The 19,915-nt window shown below is 39.6% G+C and overlaps 1 protein-coding gene across 1 annotated transcript in view; it reads left to right on the plus strand.

The window, feature by feature from the left end:
• The first annotated feature begins 905 nt into the window (after positions 1 to 905).
• Positions 906 to 19,915, plus strand: part of stat3 (signal transducer and activator of transcription 3 (acute-phase response factor)) — a 52,026-nt gene continuing 33,016 nt past the window's right edge. Inside the window, exons 1-2 of the mRNA XM_078224033.1 lie at positions 906 to 1,189; positions 3,305 to 3,383. The gene's annotated coding sequence lies outside the window, so the exon portion shown is untranslated. The remainder of the gene's footprint in view (positions 1,190 to 3,304; positions 3,384 to 19,915) is intronic.

Below are 19,915 nucleotides of genomic sequence, written 5' to 3' on the forward strand. Positions count from 1 at the left end.
CCGTCAGGACGAAGGAGCAGGGCTCCGAAAGCTAATGGCACTTGCTACCAAATAAACCTGTTGGACTTTAACCTGGTGTTGTTAAAACTCTTACTGATCTCACTCTACAGCAGACACATGCTTAATTCCATTAGTTCTCTCTCCACATTTGCCGGCTGATCTGCTGAGTTTCTCCAGCATTTGCTTCAGATTCCAGCATCCGCAGTATTTTAAAGTTTATTTATCAGTGTCACCAGGTAGGTTTACATTAACACTGCAATGGAGTTGCTGTGAAAAAAAAGAGGTTGGTTTTAGTTTCAAGAGCAAAACATTGAAAATCAGCAACTGCAAGTCCAGCTTTTCTGAATGAGGGTAAATATGCTGCTTTAAAACCATAAGCAATTGCCTGTTTCCTTCTTGCCTTGAGGGAATATAGCAAGGCGGTTAGTCATCTCATTGACAGCAAAACTCCCCCCTATCCAATTTGCTCTCTGGAGCTGGCTCTCAGAGGCCAAGACGTCATCGCTGCCAGGAACTCAGATGATTTCGCAGCGGCGGCTGTTCCGGCCACCTGCCGCCCCTCCCCCCCGCCCGCCGCTGCTGCTGAGCTTCCCAACGGTCGCGGCGCGTGCGGGGGCCCGGCAGGAGGGAGGGAGGCCACTCAGCGCAGCAGCCTGTCAGCGTTGCTCGTGGGGGGGGGGGGGGGGGTGGGCGGGAGCACATGGCGCACCGCCCCCACCTTGCCCCGCGCCGATTGGCGGAAGCCCCCTGGGGTTTGGTAGCTGGAGCGGCCTCCGATTGGTTGGCGGAGGGCGGGATGGGCTGTCAATCACCCCGGCGGCCAAACCCCGTCTCCGATTGGTGGGGTGGGCTGTCGATCAATCAGTAGTCCCCGCCTACTTCCCCTCCCACTCACCCCTCCCCCTCCCCTCACCCCGGGCTCGGGTTGTCGGCTGAGGGGAATTTTTTATCTGTCTCTGTTGATGTCGTTGGCCGGGGCAAAGCCGAAGTGCGTCAAATATACATCGATATTAAACACAAAAAAATAATCTCCGAGACTCGTGAATCGACAGGGAATTATTTTGTGACGCGGAAAAAGCTGGGATAAAATATAACGCGAAACGTTGATGGAGTTAAGCATGTGTTTGCCGTAGAGCGAGGCGTCAGAAAGTTGGGGGGTGACAGGCTGGAAAGTTTTCTTGCTGCAGAGGTATGTGTTATATTCCTTCTCACAGTTGGCCTGATAACTCCTTGTTAGCTTCATGCAAAACCCAGTCTGGAACTTTTTTAAGCAAATCTGGTTTACCTGCTGAGAATGTGATTTGTGCAATGAAAAATTTTAAAAGAAACCCCACAACAGGATTAATTAATGGGGTTTAAAAAGCCCAGTTACAATAGAAACCCATTGAGTTAATTCATCAGGAGCCACCACATCCCCTTGACTTCTCAATCTTTTTGGTCCACAGTCAGTGCTGAGACAAAAATATGGCAATTGCTGATTTCCAAACATCCTGTGTGGAATACAGCATCTCCCAGTTTGTTTAAGGTGATGCAGGAGCAGCCTCTTCCAGGTTAATGCACTTCTAATACTTTATTGGCTTTTTAAAATATTAACAATGAAAAATGCATGTAATGCAGGAGGTAACTTTATTAAGAACATTTTTTTAAAACTCAATTCTTAAAGTTACAAAGTCAGTGTTCAGAGTGGACAGGGCAAACCCAAATCCATCTCCTTGGTTTACTCCAAAAAGCAAATTCAAACTGAATCCAATTCATGGTCCCCACAAGAGTGACCGACAAGATCCAAGATAAGGCACTGCACCCCATCTTGGGCCTGAGCCAACGCTTGGTCTTAACCAAAAGGCCAAGAAACATTTTACTAACTGAAGTGTTTCCCTTCAGCCACTGCGAACAGGAAGTTTTGTAACTGTGTTTTAAAGAGAAGAAAGTTTTTTTGGGCACATGGCAAGTATATTTATCAGCTCCTGTTGAAGTATTAGTTCTTAATAACATTTTGTCACAAAAAGTATGTAGTGACTGCATGCAAATATAAAACTGTGTAGAAGGGTGCAGCAATATTTGTAAATATTTAATATATGCTGTTGGTTGCTGCTCTTCCAACAAAGCAGTATTTGTTAAATAACATGTTGTGTCATGTTTTAAATCAAAACTGCTTACACTCCTATTCAGTAGCCCATTCTTAATTATGTAATTGGGTTTCAGTTTGTTGAATGAAATTTTTATAACTTTTATGTATTTTTGATTTGCTTCATAAATTTACATCAAATATTAACTCGATTTGAACACAAGGAAAGTGATTGTTACTGAAAAGTTTTATATGTATGAAATAAGCCAGAGGATCCCTGGAGGTACTGTTCGTTACAACAAGGATGGTAACTAACTACATGACAAATGATTTCCAATTATAGAGGTTGAAAGGACTACGAATGACGCTGTTGTCATCCTGTTTATTGTTTAATCTTCATCTTTGTTTCACTCTGCTTTAACCTTTTGCATATGTATTTCCCATTAATTATGTGTGTATTCAGAACAATACTGAAATTATTGGATGACTTTTGTATCTCGATGGTGTCCTCATGATGTGCCCAACAGCTATTTTGACTTTAGGTATCAGTTCAGTATTTCAGTGTCAAACTAACTTTGTCACTTGTGGTTGTAATTTATGATTGGTGGTGTTTTATGTCAAAATCATCACACCTGAAATGACGCTACTAGGACTCATGTTTCGGTACTCAACAAATTCACAATATTACTCACAAATCCATAAAAAAGCTTCAGTTTCTACTTGTGCCTTCTTTTGTGACATGTAAAATACAACATGACTCTGCATTATGACTAGCTGACATGTACATTTTATGCTGTACTTGACATCAAGATTTTAAAATTCCTAGAATGCTAGGTGAAATTAAAGAGAGGATGTATGAAAAACTGATCAAATTTGACACTGTGCTGACTTTAGATTGGACTTTGGTTGAATACAGCATTATTGCTGATCCTGACTTCTGCTTGGTTGATGAAACACAGCATATTGCACATGATTCAATTTGTTTAGGAGCCCTTTTTCGATATGCACAAAAGAACTTGTTAAAAAATCTGGAACACTTTTTCTCACCTGTTTAACCTCGATGATTTTCTACTGTCAGCTACCGTTGAAAAACATTTTTTTCTATTTCCTCTGCAATTGACAACTTTTTTAGTCTGATAACTTTGTGACTTTCAATCAGTTATTCTATTTATTGATCTCAGCCATTTTCTTTCCTCTGTATGTTCACATAACTTTATCATAGTTATTTCTATTTTTCAGTATTGAACTGCAGAAAGGAGTCCTATCTTGAAAAATCCTCGAAAAGAAGCGTTCTACACAAAACAGCTGAGGAGACCAGGTAAAGTAATGTACCATTTAGTGTCTATCAGTGAATAATTCCTTCTCAACCCAGGATGTTTCTCTCAGTCTCTAATGTTAATTATTATGACTAGCCCCAAAGTATTGTCTTTTTAAATACAGAGGTGGTATGTTTTTGTGCTATGTGTCTCCATCAAAATGATCACTAACAATAGGATGAGCAATGTTATATATTTTGTTTCAGGAAACCATTTTGGAAAATACAGTATTTTTTTCTTAAAAGGAAGTAAAATTTTAAATTCTGTGACCTTGAAGCAACTTATGCGGGTAACGCTGGCTGAATGTAACTTCAGTTTCCCATGCTTAAAGCTGAATCTTTAAAATAATTTTGAAACTAGAACTAGCACGTGTAATATTTTGGTTTGGTTTACAAGAATGAGGAAGGATACTGTGTTTTAGCAGTCACATACTGATAGTGGCTTAGAAGGCTAAATTTGACACAGAGCACCTTGTGAGTAGGAATATTGTAATATTTTCAGTTCTTCAGAAATGGGGAAAATGCTAGCATTTTATATACATCAGATGTTTCTTTCTTAGAATCTTAGAAACCCTACAGCACAGAAAGAGGCCATTCGGCCCATCGAGTCTGCACCGACCACAATCCCACCCAGGCCCTACCCCCACATCTCTAGATATTTACCCACTAATCCCTCTAACCTACGCATCCCAGGACATTAAGGGCAATTTTTTAGCATGGCCAATCAACCTAACCCGCACATCTTTGGACTGTGGGAGGAAACTGGAGCACCCGGAGGAAACCCACGCAGACACGAGGAGAATGTGCAAACTCCACACAGACAGTGACCCAAACCAGGAATCGAACCCAGGTCCCTGGAGCTGTGAAGCAGCAGTGCTAACCACTGTGCTACCGTGCCGCCCTATTTTCCTTGTTAATGTTTGCAGTAGTGAGATATATCTTCAGAAAATGATATTAAAAACGATAACCATTTTAAAACATCAAAAATATTGAATATGTACAGTCTTGGTATATTTTTCTCAACAGTGTAACATTATCAAAATTGCACTTTTATAATGTCTGCATCCTCCACAGCCACCACCTCCCTCTGACATTCCATCTGTGTTTGGGATATCTCAAAGCAGACTTAATTTGCTCTTGATGGTTGCTAGAGTAACATGTTATGCCACTGTACTGCCTCAGTCACTTTAACATGTTGCTACTATGACAGTATACTCTTAATAGTTGAAGATAATTGTTTCTGTTGTTTGCCCTAAGTGTTGTACACCACTTCCACTCTTCTTCCTAATTACTGTTCATTTTAGAGTCTCTTTTTGAGCCAAAATATGATTAATGGGATATAAATTAATGAGTAGAGTGCAACCCTGTCCAACTAAATTGATGCAAGCTGAAATCTATTCCACCAGCTAAGAATTTAATAGTGCTAGAGACCACCCAACTAAGAGTCCCCCCCGCTTCTCCAGAGTGAGGATATAAACCACACCCCCTCACTTTCTTTTCATTGAAGAGGCTCAAAATCTGAAGAGGAAAAACTGGTCTATGGAGTAGTAACATGCCAATTTTCTGACTGTACCTGACATTTGACAAATTCTGTTAAGATCGCCCCCAGAATATCAGTGCTGTAAAGCAAATTAATGATTTGAAATTGAAGTAGTGCAAAGCTCCATTGTTTATGTTTCGTTTTGCTTCATGGTGTATTAATTTTGGAGTATTTTTGTTGTACTAGAATCTAAAATAATTTCTAACCTGTTAAAAGTGTGAAAATTGCAAGCTGGTTTATTCAGCGTTTTATGCTCACGGTTACTAGTTGAATGATTTTGTATAATACTTGGTGATTTCATGACATGTTTTATAATTTCCCAAAGTATAGTGTTCCCTTCATCATAAAACTAGTTTATTAGTTGTAAGTGTGTAGAGATGTATTGAGATCTTAGGAGACACTATATAAATAAAGTTGTCAACCCTCTAGGATTATCCTGCAGTTTCTAAACAAAAAACAAATAAATATTAATCGACTGGCCATTGCAAGCACAAACCAGGAGAAAAAACAAGCCAGTATTAAAAATTGTGCATTTTTATTTTTTTTCTTTCAGTTCTTTTGTTTATTTGTTATAAAAGCATTGAACATAAGAGGGGAAAATTGCTATAGTTTACTGGGTGGAGTGGTTACAGGCAGATGCAACTGTCAGGAATCTGTCCAGGCAGTTACCAACCCTATCTATGTTTAATACAATTTTTTATTTAACCAGAGAAGCCTTCGGGCTATTTAGGTCCTCCCTACCTGCCTGCAAAGGTCAGAATTGTTGAAAGGCAATATGTTAACCGCAGTGGAGTTGTGTAAGAAAAGTAAAACCGGAAGCAGAGCACTATTTCAAAGCAGAAACATAGCTTTGCAGTCTTCTGCTTAATGATTAAAAACATTGCGCTATGAAGGCACTGTTTGTTATCTGTGTTGTGAGATCACAGTCGGATATATGGGATTTGGATTTTGGATACAAAGAAGTATTACTTTAATTTACCGGTTAGTCTATGAATGCTTTTAAGCTACATGTTTATTGATCATGACTGAATATTTGATTTTGCTTCATAGCATCTTAAATTCGCAATGTTTTCCTTTTTCGTACTTATGATGGTGGGAGAAGGGAGAGTACTGTTGTTTTTCTAGTTATGTTGTTTTATAAACTCTGAAGTAAAATTAACTTTGAAATTGTTTCAGCCTTCACTGTAGCAACAGTCACAGTTGCAAGAGGGAAATTGAAATGAAATAAAGTTTCGATAACAGAAAATGAACACATAGCAACCATTCAGTTTTTGTATTTGCTTTAATTGTTTTTGAATTTAATTTTGGTTGCAAAAGTAAATAATTTCAATGTTTTTGTTTTCGTGCAAGGAATTGAAGGAAAGAGATGGGATTTTCCATCCCCGCTGTGGTGGGACCTAGCATGGGTGCAGGGCCAGCCAAAAGTCCATTGACTTTCAGTGGCACTGGAAGATCCCAGTGGTGGACAGAGCTGGAAAATCCAGGCATATCTATTTTAATATGTGCATTGAGCCTTAGTGAACATCTCAGTGTTCTCTGGTTTCATATGCCCTTATGGTGGTGTTTCAGTGAATTTTTGACAAGGTACCATTTACTGCAGCCAATTTTCTAGGCACCGGAATAAGATGCTTCATGAAGTTACCTTTTACACCTTTCAGCCAATCACTAAGCATCTGAATAATTTCCTTGGACATGACTGACCTGATCCTATTTGTGATTCTTCATGTATAAAGTTCCAATCCAGTTAAAAATCAATTTAAAATGATGGGATCAAAAGTCTCTTTCTATCTGAGAAATACATGAATGATACCAATCTGTGAATCCTAATGAGGTGGATTTGGCAGGGTGGGGGTAACACTCTGGTTTCTTATGGGAAAAATCAGCTAAGCTAGAGTTATACATTAGTTAATTATAAAGTCACACCCTTAACTATCTATCATGGTAAAGGGGTAAGTCACTGATGGGCAACCTAGGCTAGTAAGTGGGCCGCATGATTGGCCCTCCTTTATCTCAGTGGGCCACAAGATTGAAATCAAGCCCGGTGAATAAGATTAAATATGTTTAATACATGCCAAATATTTCATAATGAACTATACAAAATGCTTAATCAGTTATACATCAATAGAACTGTCATCAGCTTTAAATGGTTAAAAACAAAATAAATGTTTACACTTTGGGCACAGAGGGAGCGCACGGCTCTCCTGGTCAATGCTGTGTGTCATCAGCATACACCTCATTTCACTTGCCTTTGCTTTACATGTGTATATCGTCAGTCATATTGGTAGGAAAAAAAACTACACAGATGAAAATCAGTGGAATCTGGCAACACTGAGTTTGGGCAACAGTCAACCAAATGTCTCATGGGTCACCTGTGGCCACCGAGCCGCAGGTTACCCACCACTCGGGTAATCCCTTATCCCGGTTGGATGAGCGAGTGTGTTTGGACTGGATTGCTAATTGGTACTCTAACTTCCTTTGTGAATCCTTTTCCTTCACTGAGCTGCTAATTTCAGCCCTTCCAACAATTCTATTTCTGCCAATAACAAACAACTATTTCTGCTAATAGAGCAGCTGCTACAACATATTCATAATCCTTGAGGTTGATCACAGCTTCTGCCTGTAATTCTGACACACACACACATACACCTGCTGAGGGAGCTCCCTTGACACAAGTTACAAATCCAGGGGTGAGCACTAAAAGCAATTTTGCTGTCAGTAGTCACGCTGACAAGTCCACAGATTAACAATGTGTTGGTTTCTGTGACATCGCTAAGGTGAACGTTGCTAAGGTTCATAGCTATGTGTTACCCAAATGTTGCTTCAAACAGTTTCCATAAAATCCTGACTACTAGTGTCGTTTATGGCTTCAACTGGATTGTGCTACTAGATTTCAGTCACCTTTTTTGTTCAGGGGATGTGAGTGTCACTGACATTTGAGTTTTTATTGCCCTTGAATGGAATGGCTTGCTCAGCCATTTCAGAGGACATTTAAGAGTCAACCATATTGCTGTGGGTCTGGAGTCACATATAAGTCAGACCAGTTAAGATTTCCTTCCCTAAAGGACATTAGTGAACCAGGTAAGTTTTTTTGACAATCCAACAATGGTTTCATGATTGTCATTAGACTTTTAATTCCAGATCATAATTGAATTCAAATTTTACCATCTGCCGTGGTGGGATTTGAACCTGGGTCCCCAGAGCATTACCCTGGGTTTCTGGATTACTAATCCAGTGACAATATTATGCCACCACCTCCCCATAATTACTATTATTTGATTTATAATTTAATGAAGTATTATGATATATAGATGAAATTTTGCATCCAAACCATGAAAGATACTGGTAGATTCTGTCCTTTAAACGATGGATTATGTCTGGAGAGAGGATTGTTAAATATTGTACAGGAGGAAGTACAGATTTTGAGGTGAAGAATTTGAAATATCTCAAAGTTGTGAGCACATTCAATTGAATGTGATTTTTATTTTATTACCTAGGGTATGGGTGTCAATATCACTGACTTAGTGATGACACGTTTGCATTTATTAGTCTGTATGTCATGACACATGAAATGGGTTATAATGCTGGAAGGAATTACAGTGTGCTGGATGGTGTCAGGTTTTTTGAGTTTTGTTGGAGCTACACTCGCCAGGCATGTGGGGAGTATTCCATCACATACCTCAGGTCAGGAGCATAATGGAATATCTCCATTTAACCTTGAGTGTAGCCCCAACAACACTTGAGAAGCTTGGCAACATCCAGGACATATCCACACTCTTGATTGACACCCCATCTACCACCTTAAACATTTACGCCATCTGCCACTGACATACAGTGACAACAGTGTGTTACATCTGCAAGATGCACTGCAGCAACTCACCAAAGCTCCTTTGTCAGCACCTTCCAAACCCACAACCTCTATCTCTTCAAAGGACAAGGGCAACAGATATATGGGAACGCTGCCACCTGCAAGTTCCCCTCCAGGCCGCTCACTATCCTGACTTGGAAATATATTGCCATTCCCTCCTTCACTGTCACTGGGTCAAAATCCTGGCATTTATTGCCCAATCCTAATTGCTTTGAGATGATGATGGTAAGCTGCCTTCTTGAACCGCTGCAGTCCATCTGAGGGAGGTAGACCCACAGTGCTGTTAGAGATGGAGTTCCAGTATTTTGACCCAACAACAATGAAGGGAGGGTGATATATTTTGTCATCGGAAAGGTGAGTGACTTGGAGGGGAATTTCCTTATCCATCTCGATGGTAGTGGTCGTGAGTTTGGAAGGTGCTGTCAAAGGAGCTTTGGTGAGTTCCTGGAGTGCATCCTGTAGGTGGCACACACTGCTGCCACTGTGAGTCATTGGTGGAGGGAGAGAATGTTTGGAGATGTTGTGCCAGTCAAGCTGGCAGTTTTACCCTGGATGATATGTCCTGCTTTTTGTTTACAAATTACAGCTGCAAATTCCGAGAATGCAAAGTATAGAACCTTGCATCCTAATCGCGTATTTTCTTTTTGTGCGCATAATCTATATTTCCGCCATTGTTGGGTTTAACATTTTAATTGGTGGCTTGGACAAGAGCTTGACCAACATCTGTGAATTTATTATCTTAAATTTGTCAGTGATGGAGCAGACTTTCCCAATCAGTCATTTCCACCAAGCTTTTAAAAAAGCCACTGTATTGATGCAGTGCATGCGAGTAATGAACCAGATGATCATCATTGTAGATGGGAATTATATTTCCTGTAACAAGTACGAGATACTACTTTTTTGTTAGTGTTTTTATCTTATGATAACCGACTGCTTTAGTTTAATTTTCACTCCACTTCACTGTGGAGAGAAAAACAGTCAATGCAAATTTGACTAGTAATCATAATGCAATATTTTAATTGACTATAACACAAAAATCTGGACATAGCAAGTGATTTATTTTGTCTGTAATTTTAGAACCATTGTAATTAGATGAAATGCAAAAAGGTGTTTTACTAGATCAGAATAAGTGGTTGATTTTTTTTAAAAAAAACTTTATTTACACATTTAAAAGTAACTTTAGTCGTCATGACACGATGTGGAACCAGTGTTTGCATCTTAAGGATTTCAATATTCTTAAATTTGAAGTTTGCTTCATTGGTACAAGAAGGGAAATTGTTGCTTCGTACATCTGCTGTACTGAATGAATATGGTTGCAAAATTAAAGAATCATTGTTGGAAGAAGATTCTCAGAAAATTATTTATGACTGATATTTGATGGTATACATTTGGAATTCATTATTGTAGCAGTAAATGGGTGCAGACTGATTGGAATTGATTGCAAAGAGGATGACAGTGAGAATCTTAATTACCATTGCAGATCTTTTCTAAGAGTCAAATATTAACATGGGTTAGTAAGGTCAAATTGATTGAACTGTACCTTTGAAAGGAAGATGCGTTATGCTACCAAAAGTCTCTTGTGTGAAAGAATATATGGTCACACAGAACACTGGTTTCACATCGTGTCATGATGACTAAAGTTACTTTTAAATGTGTAAATAAAGTTTTTTTTAAAAAAACAACCACTTATTCTGATCTAGTAAAACACCATTTTGCACTTCATCTAATTACAATGGTTCTAAAATTACAGACAAAATAAACCACTTGCTATGTCCAGATTTTTGTGTTATAGTCAATTAAAATATTGCATTATGATTACTAATCAAATTTGCATTGACTTTGCCTCACATCACAGTTAATTTCACTGGAGAATTTGCATTTTTCCTGTCCTCTATAATGCATTACAATTTAGTCAATTTATCATTTTGTTTTGGATTAAGGGCTGAGGTAATAAACAAGGCCTGAGCACAGAGATCACTAGTTTTTGGGGTCATTTGTATTTTGTGCATCGTCATTTCCTCAACTGTCGCATTCTGGTTTAATACAGACTGGCAAATATGTAGTCCTCAGTGGCCTTATTGAAAGTGCCTAAGCTAATATGAGCCTCTACAGAAATAGGCCTACTGTTTATGTTTTATAAAGGCAAAAAGCTATAAATTTTATGGCTAAGTCAAATTTGTTGTGCCGGGTACTTGTTCCATTAAGCACAACAGATTGGTTTCACTATGAGCAGCTGTAGTGGAATAACTTGAGAATCGTTGGCGGCACGGTAGCACAGTGGTTAGCACTGCTGCTTCACAGCTCCAGGGACCTGGGTTCGATTCCCGGCTTGGGTCACTGTCTGTGTGGAGTCTGCACATTCTCCTCGTGTCTGCGTGGGTTTCCTCCGGGTGCTCCGGTTTCCTCCCACAGTCCAAAGATGTGCGGGTTAGGTTGATTGGCCATGCTAAAAAAAAATTGCCCCTTAGTGTCCTGAGATGCGTAGGGTACAGGGATTAGTGGATGGATATGGGGTGGGATTGTGGTCGGTGCAGACTCGATGGGCCGAATGGCCTCTTTATGTACTGTAGGGTTTCTATGAGATTCTATGAGATCACCATTATGTTTCATTGATGGAATGATGGTTGTTTACAAAACATGGACATACACTTTTTTATTTTGTGCACTTCTTTAGTTTCTTTCAACAAATCATTAAAACAATCTAAATCTGTATAAGTGAGGAATGAATTTGAAAGGAATTTCTAGTTCTTGCAGGCAGGAAATCAACAATAAAGTGAAACTAAACACATACTTAGCCTTTATAATGTTAAATATGTAAACTTGCTTCACTTGTGTCACGGGGGGGGTTATGAGTTCATCTGGGCAAACCTTCCTACTCCCCCTCAATTTAAGGTGGTATTCTCATTCCTGAAAATTCCCCTATTTTAACTAGCTTAAAACAGAATAATTGAAGGGTTTGTGATAACCCAAGGCTTCTCAGGGTTAAAGCAAACCTGTAAGCTGTAGCAAATTTGCCTTCACCTTTGGGCTTCTTTTTCCCAAATGTTTTTTAGCCAGAATAATTTCAACTAATAATTTGTGTTTTCTCTCTTGATTAAACCTCCATTCAGTGTCTTGACATGCTTTCCCACCTTGGTCTTGTTAATGTCTCACCTTACATTATATTTCCTATTTCCATACATCAAAACAAAATTTTTGCCTGATATTGCATCTGATGCTAAATGCTTTTATGAATAAAGCATTTATGAGCACCTCTTTTTTTTAATCCTTCCCCTCTCTTGCAGTTGATTGCAGTTACTCCATTGGAGGGAACATTTTTTGCCAAGTAAAGCTGCAAACAGTGAACCTCCACAACTTAGTTGCAAATCTCAAACAATGCTAAATATTTGTGCAATATTTAGTTTTTCAATGCGATCTTTTTAGATACATGCTGCATAAGGTGTGTGCTGGTGGAAATATTCAGTAAAAGATTTTCGTGAAATAATATAGATATATGATTCGATATTTAACAAAGTCATAACTTCAGCAGTATAACATTGTAACATGTGATATTTTATACTTGAGATCAAATTAAACCTGACACTTGTATATCACATGTGGCTAACCTATTCTTGCTGTTCAATTGAACTAATTTTATATCTTTTGTATTGCATAAACATCTAGTATTAGTTGAAATCTACAGTTGCTAATGGCATTCTGCTGATAAATTTGCATAAGTTTTGCTCTGTGGCCTGTCACTTGATTCAAACCCATTGATTAAAATTTGACTTTTATGGGGTTTTAGTTAATTCAAATTACCTTTTTAAAACGAAGTCCTGTTTTGTTGATGTGCAAATTCCCTCACTTAATGTACAAATCTTGAGATAATTTAATCAGTGCAGGTCATTTGTGAGATTCCTCGGGGAAAAATATAAAGTCCGCAACTTTTTGCATCTTAAAGTTGGAAAAGCAGCTACTATAATTCTTACCCAATATGAATTGTCCCGGGTCAAATGGATGAGTTAGTGTTAATAGTATTAAATTAGTTGTGGAAGTATAACACTACAGAAAGAATTATAATGTTGAATAAGTTGAGCCAACGAGATGAAGTCTGCACCATATTATATTTTAGCTAGTCATAATACAAGAAATATTATTCAACTGTTCATCTTTCAGTGCAATTTATGTGGAATATCTCTCTTTAACAAAACTTGCATACAAAAAGTAATTTCCTGTGTGGTTACCATTTGGTTTGTTATATTTCAATCTTGAGTATCATGCCAGCTAAAGTAATATATAGAAACTTTTTGATGGTTGCTACACAACACTTTCATTTAACTTACTAAGAAGTCTCATCTTGTTTTGTACCAATCTTAAAAATGAAAAGTTATCTTACAAATGTTTGTAACTACGATGCAAGTATGGTTAGATATAGATTTATCTGCCTAATATGTACAACCGGGTGACCATCCATTTAATTTCAACCAGACAATCCAGTTTTGGACTATCTGCTCAGTTCAGTAATAGGTTTATTTTAGAAAGCAATAATTGGGGACTAATTTTAGCCTCTACCATCATTAGTGGGAGAGGATCTTGCAAGAGTTAAATTGTTTAAAAAGATGAAACCCACTGCAAACATGCCTACTTGTGGTTTAAACTATGTGGGTTTGGGGCTGGCCAAGTCATCTCTGAAGAAACAGGTCTGCTGATTATCTGCTGATAATTAAATGAGGCTCTGTTCATCAGATTCTGTGATCCATTTAAGTGGCTAATAGTTGTGTGCAGGACTTGGGAAACCAAGCAGTTGAAGGGAGATGAGAGCAGTCAGGTCTAACAGATGAGCACTTTTCCTGCACTTTTGTGGAGCAGGAATGCTTCCACATCCTGACCCTTCAAACAAACTTGCCTCCCTTCTATCTCTCCTTTCAGGTTGCTGCCTTCCGAACCACTACCAATCCCAAACTCCGATAGGCAGGGATTGTCCCTCGTTGTCCCCGATTGCTATCTTCTACTTGGAAACTATAGGCCAGTGAGCCTCACATCTGTGGTGGGTAAATAGTTGGAAGGTATTTTGAGAGACAGGATCTACAGGCATTTAGAGATGCAAGGACTGATTAGGGACAATCAGCATGGCTTTGTGAGTGGAAAATCATGTCTCACAAATTTGATTGAGTTTTTTGAAGGGGTAACCAAGAAGGTAGATGAGGGCAGTACAGTTGATGTTATCTACATGGACTTTAGCAAGGCCTTTGACAAGGTACGGCATGGTAGGTTGTTGCATAAGGTTAAATCTCATGGGATCCAGGGTGAGGTATCTAAATGGATACAAAATTGGCTTCTTGACAGAAGCTAGAGGGTGCTTGTAGAGAGTTGTTTTTCAAACTGGAGGCCTGCGACCAGCGGTGTGCCTGAGGGATCAGTGCTGGGTCCACTGTTATTTGTCATTTATATTAATGATTTGGATGAGAATATAGGAGGCATGGTTAGTAAGTTTGCAGATGACACTAAGATTGGTGGCATAGTGGACAGTGAAGAAAGTTATCTCCAATTGCAACGGGATCTTGATCAATTGGGCCAGTGGGCTGACGAATGGCAGGTGGAGTTTAATTTAGACAAATGCAAGGTGATGCATTTTGGTAGATTGAACCAGGGTAGGACTTACTCAGTTAATGGTAGGGCGTTGGGGAGAGTTACAGAACGATCTAGGGGTACATGTTCATAGCTCCTTGAAAGTGGAGCCACAGGTGGACAGAGTGGTGAAGAAAGCATTCGTCATGCTTGGTTTCATCGGTCAGAACATTGAATACAGGAGTTGGAATGTCTTGTTGAAGTTGTACAAGACATTGGTACGGCCACACTTGGAATACTGTGTGCAATTCTGGTTACCCTATTATAGAAAGGATATTATTAAACTAGAAAGAGTGCAGAAAAGATTTACGAGGATGCTACCGGGACTTGATGGTTTGAGTTATAAGGAGAGGCTGAATAGACTGGGACTTGGCGGCACAGATAAGTTGGGCCGAAGGGCCTGTTTCCATGCTTTAAACCTCTATGACTCTACCACAGGTTTTGCAAGTCTGGCAGTTAGCTAGCCTTCAGTCTGGATGACTGTCAGGTGGAAAATAGTGTTTATAAAATTCAGATGAAGTCTTTTCGTTAGATTTGGCAGGACCTCCATGTTTCAGGTTTCCTGGCCCCTGCAATGTGCCCCGCTCCCTCCACTTCGGTATCAGGGTCCAAGTGTACAGTTTTCTGCATGAGAGGCACTCTGAGATGGAGGGGTGGGTGGGAACTGTAGGAGCATGTAAGGACATGACCCCAAGCTAATTCAGAATACTTGGCTCCTACTGAACAACAAATAGCAGGAACAGCAAATTTTTTGAGGAGAAATTGCTTCATTCGAAGGATCATAAATCTGTGGAACTCTCTATCCCAGAGTGCAGTGGATGCCGGAACACTAAGTAGATTTAAAGAGGAGATAGATAGGTGTTTAAGTAGCAGTGGGATGAAGGCGTATGGGGAGTAGGCAGGATGAGGCCAAGGTGAGATCAGCCATGATCGTATTGAATGATGGAGTAAGCTCGAGGGCTGAATTGCCTACTCCTGCTCCTTGTTCTTGTGTTTCTCTGTCAAGCTTCCACATGTTATTGGCAGAAGCATTAATCTGTTTGTTCAGTGATCAGCTGTGCTATTAAATCAGACTTTCACATGTTGTTGATGCCTGTCATCTTTAGCTCTGCATACTGTACTTAAAATGATTTCTCCAATAGATTACTCATTCTGCAGATCCTAAATCCATTCACAGAAGTATTTTTCCCCTGTGGAAACTCTATTCTATGTTATAACATGAAAGGCTTTCTAAACAAAGTGTTCATTTGAAATCTTTCATTTCTCAATTTCAATGTTTAGCATCTGTGAAAGTAGCAACAGTCAAAATGTAAATTAGTTTGCATTTCTGTTGTAAAGCTTGTAGAAATGCACCTTTTGAATTGTGCAACAGGGTTGAAAACGTGCTGAGAGTTGGGTTGGTAGTTCAATGTGGGGAAGGAAGGGGCAAGGGAGTAATAACAAGCAATTGTAGTAGTAGTTGAGGTACTTTGAGGTATTGTGACCAAATCCTACTAAGGAAACTTGTGAAATTTGAATATATTAATTTGTCCAAATACCCAACTGGTTCATTCATTTTTTTTCAGGGAAGGGGAATCTGCCACTGCAATCTGGTCCAGCCATGTGACTCTTAATGTTCTCTGAAGTGGCTTAATAAGCAACTCCAAATGGGCAATAAATATCATCTATCTTGTTTCAAAGACTATTTACTCGGATGGATGGAGCTATTACAAGGGGGCATAACTATAGGGTTCGTGGTGGGAGATACAGGAAGGATATCAGAGGTAGGTTCTTTACGCAGAGAGTGGTTGGGGTGTGGAATGGACTGCCTGCAGTGATAGTGGAGTCCGACACTTTAGGAACATTTAAGCGGTTATTGGATAGACACATGGAGCACACCAGGATGATAGGGAGTGGGATAGCTTGATCTTGGTTTCAGATAAAGCTCGGCACAACATCATGGGCCGAAGGGCCTGTTCTGTGCTGTACTGTTCTATGTTCTATGTTTCATCTGTGCCCTGAGATTTATTTTAACAAATTTGCTCATGTCTGGTAATCCCAACTTCCTTATTCTCTCTTGTGAGGAAACAGCAGGCATTTTGTACTTGACTAAGTGTAATGCAGCCAAGACAGAATGACCTCGAGAACTCATGGTAATTATTTAGAAACATAGAAAAACTACAGCACAAAACAGGCCCTTCGGCCCCACAAGTTGTGCCGAACATATCCCTACCTTCTAGGCCTACCTATAACCCTCCATCCTATTAAGTCCCATGTACTCATCCAGGAGTCTCTTAAAAGACCCTATTGAATTTGCCTCCACCACCACTGACGGCAGCCGATTCCACTCGCCCACCACCCTCTGTGTGAAAAACTTCCCTCTAACATCTCCCCTGTACCTACTCCCCAGCACCTTAAACCTGTGTCCTTTCGTAGCAGCCATTTCCACCCTGGGAAAAAGCCTCTGAGAGTCCACCCGATCTACGCCTCTCAACATCTTATATACCTCTATTAGGTCTCCTCTCATCCTACGTCTCTCCAAGGAGAAAAGACCGAGCTCCCTCAGCCTATCCTCATAAGGCATGCCACTCAATCCAGGCAACATCCTTGTAAATCTCCTCTGCACCCTTTCATCTTTTCCACATCCTTCCTGTAATGAGGCGACCAGAACTGAGCACAGTTCGTAAATATCACTTAGTAAATTTAGTCCTGACTGTTAGGCTTTTGGAGGAAACATCGAGAGAGGAAGATGTATGAAGCAGTGGTCTTCCATTGCTGGAACACACTGCAACACAGGCCTTGTACTGTTGATGTGTTGAAATGAGGATGTCTAGAATTTAGGATACAATATGGAAGTAGTCCTGTTTTGAAAAATATCTTTTGTGTGTGTGTACCAGAAAATGTCAAATGGGTTTAATCAAATAGGTTTCCCATTTTTGATGCAATAATGTTAAAACAGATAGCAATTTCATCATGTAAAATTATCTTAAAACCTGTTTTTTTTCTTTATAGTGAAATAGCTGCTCCCTGGTTTTGCTCTGTAACACTTCAACTGTATTGCATATGTTATTTAAAACTTAAGCTCTGTAAAGGAGGAATTTGTTTTACTGTTTGTATTTTTGAGCGTTGTGATTTATTGTTGCTTCTGTTGAGTATGCTCCTGTCTATTGAGGTTGGATGGTTTTGGCGTGTGAATAATCAACCTTTTGATCTCCAAAATGATCATGTCGTTTTTGAACGTAATTTGGAATTTCCTTTGTTTCGTCTTGCCTTCGACCACACACGAATCACTTTGATTTCTAAACCACAGGGTGTCTTCGTCATAGCATCGTAGTGAATCACAGCTGAGTAATTCTAAAGAAATAATTTTCTTCAATAAGTAAAAAGTAGATGTTGCACTTACTGAATTGCAAGTTTTACATTTCAAAGATGGAACTAGATTTTCAGCATAATTTGAAGTGGAAGGTTGGAATTTTGATCTTGAGATACAAAGGAGGATGGGAATAGTGGGAAACTCTCAAATGATTCATGTTATACTTTTTAAAGTGTGATGCTTGGCAGTTGGCCAGTGAACTTATCTGAATCTGTGTATATTTTAATATTTTTACCTCTACTCACTCATTGGAAGTTTGGAAACTATACATTTACTGGGCTTGGGTATTTCCCAGGGGTATACACCTCTTGTTACCCGGAAGTCATAGAAACATAGAAAATTGGAGCAGGAAGAGACCATTTGAACCTTCGAGCCTGCACTACCATTCATTATGATCATGGCTGACCATCCAACTGAATAGCCTGATCCTGCCTACCCCCCCCCCCCTCCCCCCCCCCCCCCCCCCCCCCCCATATCCTTTGGTCCCCTTTACCTCAAGTGCTATATCTAACTGTTTCATGAAAACATACAATGTTTTGGCCTCAACTACTTTCTGTGGTAGTGAATTCCACAGGCTGACCACTCTGGGTGAAAACATTTCTCTTCATCTCTATTCTACCCTGTATTCTCAGACTGTGATCCTTGTGACCCCACCATTAGGAACCCCACCATCAGGAAAGTCAATATATGATTAAGTGTTTATCATGTCACCCGCTGGGAAAACATGTCTGCCCTTTATTCCTCTGGCATTGATGGGATTCTGCCCATTTCTGTGGAAACTGCATCATATCTTGGATAAGATACCAATTCCAAGAAATTCCACTTCAAAAACATGCTTCTCGCTGATTTGGGGATTTTAATTAATTTTAAGTGTAGGCATTTTTCAAAAAGACTGTAATGTTAAGGGGAACTTTACATCATTCTGAGTAGGTAAATCTAAACATCATGGAAATAGTCTGAACATGCGTTAGCTGGGGAATTTACCTTTCTGACTTCTGAGGAGGTTGCTATTGATTCTGACCTACTAAACTTATTTTCACTTCTGATCCAAAACAGTTGTAGCTACTTTTAACTGGTGTTTGGTAATCTTTGATTCTCATGTTTTATTTTATTGCTTTAATTTGACTTTTGTTTTGGTCCTTTGCTGCTGAAATTGCACGTGGGGCTGTTCTGGTGCATTGTATGTTTGTGTTTGAAGTTGATATTATTTAGTTATGTGAGCAGCAAATTTTTTTATAAAATCTGAACCTTGTCCCAAATAAACCAGTAGTGGAAAAGAAACACTGCCGAGAACACAATATCAACTATGTTCAGTGCAATTTGGGGAGCTTTAGCTCGATGAGTTTGCATCTGAAATCTGCTAGTGCAATCTAAATGAATTCCCATTCTGATAATGAAATTGCCTTTGTGCATGTGTCATATCAGATATTCAGAAGCACGTTCTTGACTTGTACTGCAAGTTCTGCATCTCTGCATTTCCAATTGCAATTTCACTATAATCATAGAATCCCTACAATGCAGAAGGAGACCATTCGGCCCATTGAGTCTGTACCGACCACAATCCCAACCAAGTCCTATTCCCGTAACACCACATATTTACCCTGCTAATCCCCCTGACACTAGGGTCAATTTAGCATGGCCAGTAAACCTAGAGCACATCTTTGGACTGTGGGAGGAAACCGGAGCACCTGGGATCCACGCAGACACAAGGAGAATGTGAAAACTCCACACAGACAGTGATCCAAGGCCGGAATTGAAACTGGGTCCCTGGTGCTGTGAAGCAGCAGTGCTAACCACTGTGCCACCCCTATAATTATTATATAATCAAAGTATTATATAAAATAAACATGATTTGATTTTAAAATTAGAACATAATTGCACTAGTGTCCTGTTCCAGTTTCCCCCTGTTCTTTATCCCAGCTCAATCTAAAATCCACAGTTGGTTGTGTCTCTGACCAGAGCCACAGGAGACCAATTAGCGAATCACAAAAAGTAGTGATGTCTGATTAAAATCATGGGTGGAAATTTGTGTCAGACAGTGGCGCAAAACAGATAATATCATATCAACCATTCACTAAATCCAACACCTGATACTTCGGATGTATTTTTTCGCTCCCATGTCAGGATTGCAGAGTCGGGACATTTCCTAGCTCTACAAACCCAACCAGGAG

This window comes from Mustelus asterias, chromosome 11 (assembly GCF_964213995.1).
Source record: "Mustelus asterias chromosome 11, sMusAst1.hap1.1, whole genome shotgun sequence".
NCBI lineage: Eukaryota > Metazoa > Chordata > Chondrichthyes > Carcharhiniformes > Triakidae > Mustelus > Mustelus asterias.